Genomic DNA, 9,927 nt, shown 5'->3' with positions numbered 1-9,927 from the left:
TTATCTAACCACTTGTTCTTAGAATAACTGCATTAAGTGATAAATATATTAATAATTACCGGTGGGCATATAAATATATTTGAAATAATTTTCTACTAGCTATTTTTATAAGATGGTTTTTAATTACTACTTCTATATCATTTGATCAAGTCTGTGGTAGATTCCGGACTTTGTATTGTAGGCGCTTTGGACGCATAAAGTTTATAACGGGTTGTTTTCATTTTTTACAGCACCAGGTCGATATCCTCTGCTGATGTATAATCGGTCACCGATGGTATCAACAGCTTAGTAGTCAGTATTTCGGTACTGACATGATTTAGAACAACCTTTTATAAAATTGTTCGTTTATAAATTTCGAAATTATATAGAAACTAATTACACTATCTCATGACAGTGAATATACAGGTTAAATTTATCAAACTTTTTTATTACATGAAGACTATCTACTGGACGAGAAGGTTAGGCAAAAATACCAGAGTGACATTTAAACTCATAAAACGAAAATAAACTGACAACGTCATGGCAAAAAACAACAACAGACAAACAAAAGTTCACAAAATACAGCATAGAAAAAAAAAGACTGAGCATTACAAACCCACCCACTGGATGATCTCAGGTGCTTTGGGAGGGACAGTAGATCCTTTTTCACATCTAAGACAGGTCTTGTTCATTATGATTGATAGCTATGAATCAGAAACGGTGTGATATTAAAACGTACAAGATACAATTAAAGTTTTATCAAATATCTAAACTATCAAACATAAAAACGTTATTTCGAATTTTATAAATTGAAACTATTTGGTGAAGATTTCAAAACTTAAACAAATTTTGAATTTTGATATTTGAAAACTTTGATCAAAATTTCAAAAATCTGAAATTTAAAAATTTTGAATTGATAAGTGTTACACGGATCGCTTTGATTTTAACCATATGGAACTCAATCAAGCACACATTGTATTTTTCTAAACAATACAGCACATTCTATGGGCTTTTATACGACATAGAAAATTGAAACTCATTTCAAAATATATTTCAAAAATCTAAAAATAGGAGAGGGTATATTGCAGATAAAATCTTGGTAATTTGAAAGTTTTGTTAAAGTATTTTTTAAACATAAACAAAATAAATAATCATACGTTTAATTGAGACAATATAATTTATTTATAATAAAAAAATGTCCCATCTAAATTTAGAATTGTTACCATACTAAAAAGTCAATGTTGACAAGTAAAACAATAGAGCTGGATTTTGGGATAAATGAAAACAACGAAACTGACCCTTTGGAATAATAAGCATCTATTCAAAAACACTTCATAAATTCCATGCCTCTGTAACGATTCTGAACTTATCTTCCTCAAAAACGCTTTCATCATCTAAATCGTTATTGTTTTTCTACTATCAGTAGAAATGCAAATTAAATAAAGTATTTACAAGTTACATGTGTAATGACATTTTTCAAATTCTTTTTTTTTTCAATTTAATTAAACAAATAGAAAACACTTATATTTTAATACAATTGTTTTTACATCTTTGTAGACATTTATATCGAAAACAATAGATATAAGAAAACAATAGATATAAGAAAACAATAGATATAAGAAAACAATAGATATAAGAAGATGGTGTTAGCATTTTAAACAAAAATCTAAAAAGATGTATGTTTGAATTATTTAAGTTGGTGTAATCAATTAAGATAAATCATTTTTTTTCTTCTAATTTTTATTATTAGGCAAAGCAATTAACGCTTAGTTATTTTTAAATATATATCCCCATTCAGTTTGATTACTGAAACGTGTAATAATAATAAATAGGAATACCTATATCTTAAAACTATTTTTGATATGAAAATTTTCATACTTTTATATAAGTTTGTTTGTATACTAGTATTTTAAGCAAAGCCAAACTGTTGATACGAAAATAATTGTATTTGAGAAAATGGAAAAGTGTTCTGTGAAAATGTTCCGATTTACCATTTTTATTTTAACTATTGCAGGATTGCAAACTAAAATATCTGGAGCTCCGATTCTGTAAGTACACAACCATATTTAAGGCCCCAATACTGAAACCTCCTCACAATATTACATTTACTAGAAGGAAAAATGTCTGTAACAATTCAATGTCGTTTGTTTCACATTTCAATGCCCTTAAATCCCTAGAACCCTAAAAAAAACAGAAGTAGAGTGTTTCATCATAAAACAGTATCGCTTGATTGCCCAAAAATGAAAACTAATTTGGTTGGATATTTATAGAAGTTAGAAAACAAGAAGACAACGTGATGTATACGTTAATGAGAAATAATATAAGTTGACATTCTGGAAGTTATTTGCATTGACTTTTTTCCAAATTTATTGTCATAAGACGTTGTTTTTTTTATCTTCATTGCTAATTTAAATAGTGTGTTAAAACAGGGTTTTTTTTACATGCAGACAATCCAAAGCTACGGAAAATGGTGGAATATCTCATACTATGATTGAATCCCAGAAAGAAGATGTGTTTGTTCCTCAGATATACCACTTTCACAGAAACAGTCGCGCGTTTTTGATAGCATTCTGGACAAGATAATGGAATCTTGAGAACTTGTTCAGACTCTCAAAAGCAATTTTATCAATTCAATAAGTTTGTGTAAGTGTGTGCTTATGAATATTTTACTGCACGTAATGCGCATTTCACCAGAATATGACTTCTCTTAAGTGATACTTGATACTACCATTATATGAAAATCTAAACTTATTCATAATTGAAGAGCTGATAAAGCCAAAATGAACACAAAGTAAAGAAAAAGCTTGACAAAGAATAAGAGCGGATCAAAATTATTTGTAATTGAAATGTCATTATAACATGCTACTTGACTTTTCAAATAAGAGTTAAAAAGCAAACTACAAGTAAATTACAACCATCGAGATTTAAGATCTCTGGCAAACACTGTAAAAACAAAAAAAAGTCTAGATATATCACTCATGCGAAAACTTTTAAACACCAGATATATCGACTTGTTAAAAATGATGAGAAAGACCGTGAAAATTTATTTGAAAGGAACAAAGAAAAGAGATTGTTTGAACAAAGGGTTATGAAGTGTAAAACTCGTATATGAGAAACATTCTATCAATGATCGTTTGGGATAACGCAAAATCATGAGATAGACTTAAAGGGTCCGGTTATGCACACTAAGTGTGGTATCGTGATATATTCGACAACCAAAATCATGTGTAGGTTATATAATAATGAAAAGGATGAAAGTGCTACTTGGGCCGTCCATAGAAATCCAAATTTACAGAAATGAATGAATGGATCGATAAATTTGTGGAACAAATATTGAAAGAAACACGTAATTTTTAACATATCATGTATTTTAAGAAATGAATATTATGAGACGTTTTGTGCAATTTCTTGTTTATATAGGGTCAGTTTGTTATACTAGCTTTTCTATTAGATTCTGGTGATATATAACATCTGATTAATAATTTTAATAAAAAAAAGGTATATACTCTTTATTCCTCTGTGTATATTTGATAGTTTCGTTTTTACTTTACTATGTTTTCACTAGTTATAGTCTTTGTGTATTAGTAGCGTTTTTAATTAAAATTTAGAATGGAAATGGGAAATGTGTCAAAGAGACAACAACCCGACCATAGAACAATTGACTGATTTTTTAGTCTTTGTTTACTCCTTGGTTTTGATTGTTATTGTCTTGTCAACACTTCGTATGTACGGCTGATGGTGAACTGTCAGACTTGGGGAGTTCCAGTTGCCTCATAACCAAACACTCTGTACCTGTATGGTATAAAAAGAAATAGTGTTTATGTTAGATTTCAGTTTATTATTGTTGATTATGAACTGAAACACATATCGGGACTCTTTTTAAGCAACATTGACTTGAAACTGTCTCTTCTTTTCAGTTTGTGATCTCACAAGAAAAATATTTTAATATTTATCAAAGGTACTAGGCTTATAATTTGATATGCCAGGCGCGCGTTTCGTCCACATGAGACTTATCAATGGCGCTCAGATCAAAATAGTTAGAAAGCTAAACAAGTTTATTATTGTTGATTATGTACTGAAACACATATTGGGACTCTTTTTAAGCAACATTGACTTGAAACTGTCTCTTCTTTTCAGTTTGTGATCTCACAAGAAAAATATTATTAATATTTATCAAAGGTACTAGGCTTATAATTTGATATGCCAGGCGCGCGTTTCGTCCACATGAGACTTATCAGTGACGCTCTGATCAAAATAGTTAGAAAGCTAAACAAGTAAAGTTGAAGAGCATTGAGGACCCAAAATTTTAAAACGTTGTGCCAAATTTGGCTAAGGTAATCTGGCGTCTGTCGTACAAAATTTGAGCCTGGTATCTTTTAAGAGGTTTTTCTTTCAAACACAAAAAGAAAAAAAATAACATTAATTTCACTATCTGATATACTGATGATGTGCTGTTATTCAATATACCATATTTCAGTATGGTCTTGCAAGTATACCCGAGTGAACGTGATATAATGGATACTAACATTACTAAAAGATACGTTTAATGGACCAAACTAGATATCGATTGAGGACTTCAAACTAGAATCTATTACCAATATTATCACTTCTAGTTGTTGGAAAAAAGGAGTGAAGGATAACAGAGGACATTTCAAACTCATAGATCGAAAAGAAACTGACAACAAGGCTAAAAAAGTAAAAGACAAACAGACAAATAATAGTACACAAGAAACAACATAGAAAACTAAAGACTAAGCAACAAGAACCAAACCAAAATCTTGAGGTGATCTCAGGTGAAAGGGAACGATACTGTAGTTACGACGTAAGGATCCTATCAGAAGAACTGAAATCGATACTTCACATGTCGCCATCTCGAATTGGCAACATGTTTATCTCAACCCACCAGTGACATGTTTTTACAGTCTTAATCTTCAGATACCGTCTTTTCTGCAATTTTACCAGTTATGTCATATGCTCGGGTTTGACCTTGAAAGTGTTGATTATCATGGCCGATGATGCATGCATAATATGAAATGCTTGTTCTTTCGACGCATTCAGTTTTGCTCCTTTGGAGCTATTCCCTCAGTTTGGTTTGTAACCTTGATTTATAATCTTATTAGCAGATTTAGAGATTTAAACAACGGTAAACTACTGTTTTCTACATTTATCTAACCACTTGTTCTTAGAATAACTGCATTAAGTGATAAATATATTGATAATTACCGGTTGGCATATTAATATATTTGAAATAATTTTCTACTAGCTAGTTTTATAAGATGGTTTTTCAGTACTACTTCTATATCCTTTGATCAAGTCTGTGGTAGATTCCGGACTTTGTATTGTAGGCGCTTTGGACGCATAAAGTTTATAACGGGTTGTTTACTTTTTTTACAGCACCGGGTCGATATCCTCTGTTGATGGATAATCGGTCACTGATGGTATCAACAGCTCAGTAGTCAGTATTTCGGTATTGACATGATTTAGAACAACCTTTTATAAAATTGTTCGTTTATAAATTTTGAAATTATATAGAAACTAATTACACTATCTCATGACAGTGAATTTACAGGTTAAATTTATCAAACATTGTTATTACATGAAGACTATCTACTGGACGAGAAAGTTATGCAAAAATACCAAAGTGACATTTAAACTCATTAAACGAAAATAAACAGAAAACATCATGGCAAAAAAAAAACCACCAACAGACAAACAAAAGTTCACAAGATACAGTATAGATGACAAAAGACTGAGCAACACTAACCCACCCATTGGATGATCTCAGGTGCTTTTGGAGGGAAAGCAGATCCTTTTTCACATCTACGACAGGTCTTCTTGATCATGCATGGTAGCATTGAATCAGAAACGGTGTGATATTAAACGTACACACCAGAAACCATACGCTTGTACAATCAAAGATTTAACAAAGACGGCGGATAGCTCATAAACTAATAACTGAGAATACGTTAAACAAATTGTGTTTTTCTTTTTTTCTATATTGAGTCCATATCCAGACATAGGTGTCTTTGTTTCTTGTGTTCTCAAAAGTTTTCTTAATCTTTAATCAGCAAGTTATTTGTAAACAAATTATCCATTTCAGTTTCCTGAAAATCAAACCTTTTGTTGGTATTGATAATGATTATTGAATAATCTAAAATATTGTTATGACACATGGCCTGCTGAATTACACGTGAAAATCTTATTTAAGAACATAAAATTTCCGATGTGCTTATTTAGCTTGTTCTAAATTAAATTAAAAAAATATAAACTCATTGATTAATATTCGCACTATCAGTTTTACGAAATTATCTTTTATAATTCGTATGTTATACGTTGATTCTTAAAATAGAAATACCCTATACGAATCTAATTTTAGTCCGAAAATTCCCAACTGTTTTGGTAAGTATATATATATATTAAACACATGGAACTTAGATCATATTTATGTTTTATTCTGAAAATGAATACTTCAATCGTCATGTTTACAATTTTGTTTATAGTTATTATAGGATTACCTGGAATACTTGCAGCTCCTATTCAGTAAGTATATATTTTATAGATAGATATCACACATTATTTTATTGTATTGAACAGTTTAAATCTAGCGTTTCGTTTGCTCGTCAATCAATCTTCAATTAATCTTTATTCAATTATGCATTTTTCCATCATTTCTCTAATATTTCCATGAGAGCTACCTTTGAGAAGACATTTCACTGGGTCTGTAACTCAGGGCGGGATACTTTAGTCCTCTGGGGGTTTAGCAGCTGAGACCCTCAAATACCTCACTGGGTCTGGAAAACGGGGGCGAGGCACTTTAATCCTTTCGAGTTAAGGATGAGCAGCTGATATATCAAGAACCTCAACATTTTCGTGTATTTAGAATAATAACAATACAAACCGAATCATATATAAAAGAAACCCTCATAGCTATCATCAGTGGGATATTCAATGGTGACTTGACAAATATCTGATGGGTTTACGACTGTGATTTAAAGTGTCCCCCTCCCCTTCCAAGAGGCCTACACAAATTATGAAAGTAACAGACCGTACTATCTGTTTCAATAGTGTAAGATAAATAATTATATACTGAAATTAAGATAATGATATTGACAGAATACATGGGAGTCAGTTGGGAGGGGTGTTTGCAATATGGTTGTATTAATGTATACACATTTGTTCGAACGCCCAACATCTCATATTTCTATGCATTTTTAGTGGGACATTGGCTTGAAATAGCTTTATCAGTCTTTTTCTTTAACATTTTATTTACACTTGTTAAATGTCAAGATTTGAAACATGTTCTCTGTAAAGATATGGAGATTTGAAATTATTGCCAATAGATAAACGGAGAAAGAAAATTCACATTCAATTTTATTTTTCAGATCGTCACTGAATAATGTGGTTGAATATGACCAAAGAAATCAACAGAATATAACCAAGAACAGCACAGAAATAATGTCAAAAGTAGAAATAACTCTTAGTACTACACAAAGTGTAACTGACAATTTTAGCGAAATCTCAAGAAACGAACGTCAGAGGGACAAAAAAGTATCAAAAGGATCAAAAAGAAATCATCATATATCAAAGAAAGATACGGATAGGAAACATCATATTTCAAAGAAAGATACGGATAGGAAACATCATATTTCAAAGAAAGATACGGATAGGAAACATCATATGTCAAAGAAAGATACGGATAGGAAACATCATATTTCAAAGAAAGATACGGATAGGAAACATCATATTTCAAAGAAGAACACGGACACAACTTGAAACCAGATGACGGTCACCATTTCCGTTTTCCTCTATGGTTTTACCTAAACTTAATATTTTTCCGAAGAATTTGAGAAACGATGATCATCCAACTGACAAATAACTATTAAGGGATCGAAAAGGAATCATCATGTATCATGAGATATGACACAACTAGAAGCAATCCTACAGCTACAGTTATCGTATAATTCTACAGAAACTGGACATGCAATTGATAGGAAATAATGGAAAATAAGAATAAAGGTACATGCCAAACAGTATAATGAAATGAGTAGAAGGAGAGGTGACTTATTGCTGCATTTCAAAATAAACAACAATCAAAGGTTCTTTGAAAGAGACAAAATAATTATGAAATTAACCGAAGTAGAGTTAAAATTCGAAAATAAATATCTAATTTGATGCCAAAAAAAATAATTCGCATAATGAGCAATGACATTTAGAGAGGTTAAAATTATTGCGACAATACGGAATGACGTATAAAAGTGGATCCGAGACAAACACTCACAAATAAAGGAAAATTGGGCAAAAGTTATTGATTGAAAAAAGGCAAGGACACTTGAGATAGAAGAATATAAGTGTCTTCTGTTCAACAGATTTTTTAGGGCAAGAGTTACTATTAAATCAAGATAGTACCAGTATTATGCTGTTTCAAAAACTTAATGATAAACTACAAACATATGAACCGTAAGATTGATAGTCCCGGTTTGAATAAGAAGATAATTACAGATACATGTGCGGCATGAAAATTATGAAACTGAAAGTAGAAGTTTTGAATAAGTACAGCGTTTCAATGACAAATGTATACTGAACTAATAAAAGATGTATCTTGATAATTCATTAATGTGGATTTAGAAAATTTTAAAAAGTGGAACGCGGGAACAATAAAAGAATGGTATATTTCATTCAAGTTTTTATGTATTATTGTATAGTGGTATAATCAGTTTTATTTTAAGTTCATATACACCCATTAGTTACTTTTATGTTGTTATAACCATTCTTGTCTAATAAATCATTTTGGTTTTTATTTGGAGTATGTTTGTTTGATTTCTTTAACAATTGTCTTTTTTAAATATTCACCTTGTATTGTGAAGATCATTCGAAAAGAAGAATTAAGATCTTCTGTATATTGTCAAAAAATGATAAGAGAAATATAGATTTCACCACAAAATATCTTGCAATACGATATTTATGACCTCTCGGCAGTTAAATTATGAATGATTAAAAACACTTTTGGTTTGAACATTTAACTGTCGACTGGATAATTTGTATCACACGTGATGCAGTGGTAGAATTTATATAACATGTATAAATCGCAGTGAGAACTGATCTTCATCCTTTTTTTTCTCTTTAAAATAATTGAGCTTTTGGATGTTGATCATACCTATCACACAAATAGAAATACAAAATTTAGCTTCAGTAAAAGGCAAATAGCATCGGTAACATAACTTTAATTATCAAGTGATTTATCAATTAGCTGATATTACTATTTGTGTTATCGTATTATGAAATCCTAGTGATAGTTACCATACACAAATAGAAACAATAGAATCTATTTATAGTAAATGAAATTTTTCATATCTACTTTTAAAAGTGGTAATGTGAAACGCTGTTACCTAGATTGAAAAATGGAATCATGCAAATGTGATTATATCGCTGATAATGATAATTTTAATAATAATAGAAATAGCACTATTAGTAAAGCAAAAGCAGGCCGATGGATTATACTACAGACAAATCTCTTTTTATCAAATCTGATATGGTGCAATATGTGGATTTCCTCTGCCCAAAATTAGAACATATCCAACTGCATCTGTTAAACGGTTCTTCCATAACGGTCAATCAACTCGTGATGGCGTCGGTAAAATTTACGAAGTGATGATTTCAACTTCACTATTTTGAACTCTTGTTTAATAGCTGCCTTGTGAACAGCAACAATCTATCAAGGAAATCACGATAGGAAATACAAGTGCGTCAATGTCTTATCAATTGGGAGATATATAATCCGTATGAAGGCGCTGCTGGAATATTGCTACATAGAAATGGAAAGTTCACAATAGGGAAACTGATATCATCTCTTTTGTCGTATTATTTTCAACCGACCATTATTGTCAATTTATAGATAGATGTAAGTCAAAATATGAGGCAGACTTAACCGTATCTGTAACAGTTGTATCC

At 30.7% G+C, this 9,927-nt stretch overlaps 1 long non-coding RNA gene across 1 annotated transcript; it reads left to right on the top strand.

The window, feature by feature from the left end:
• Positions 1-6,426: 6,426 nt before the first annotated feature.
• Positions 6,427-8,783, top strand: LOC139502461 (uncharacterized). The gene is made up of 2 exons (XR_011658852.1): positions 6,427-6,519; positions 7,362-8,783. It is a non-coding gene; the product is annotated as an uncharacterized lncRNA (long non-coding RNA).
• Positions 8,784-9,927: the final 1,144 nt, after the last annotated feature.

Source organism: Mytilus edulis, chromosome 1 (assembly GCF_963676685.1).
Source record: "Mytilus edulis chromosome 1, xbMytEdul2.2, whole genome shotgun sequence".
NCBI classification, from domain to species: domain Eukaryota; kingdom Metazoa; phylum Mollusca; class Bivalvia; order Mytilida; family Mytilidae; genus Mytilus; species Mytilus edulis.
The sequence above is the reverse complement of the archived record's forward strand: the minus strand, read 5'-3'. Positions and strand labels throughout refer to the sequence as shown.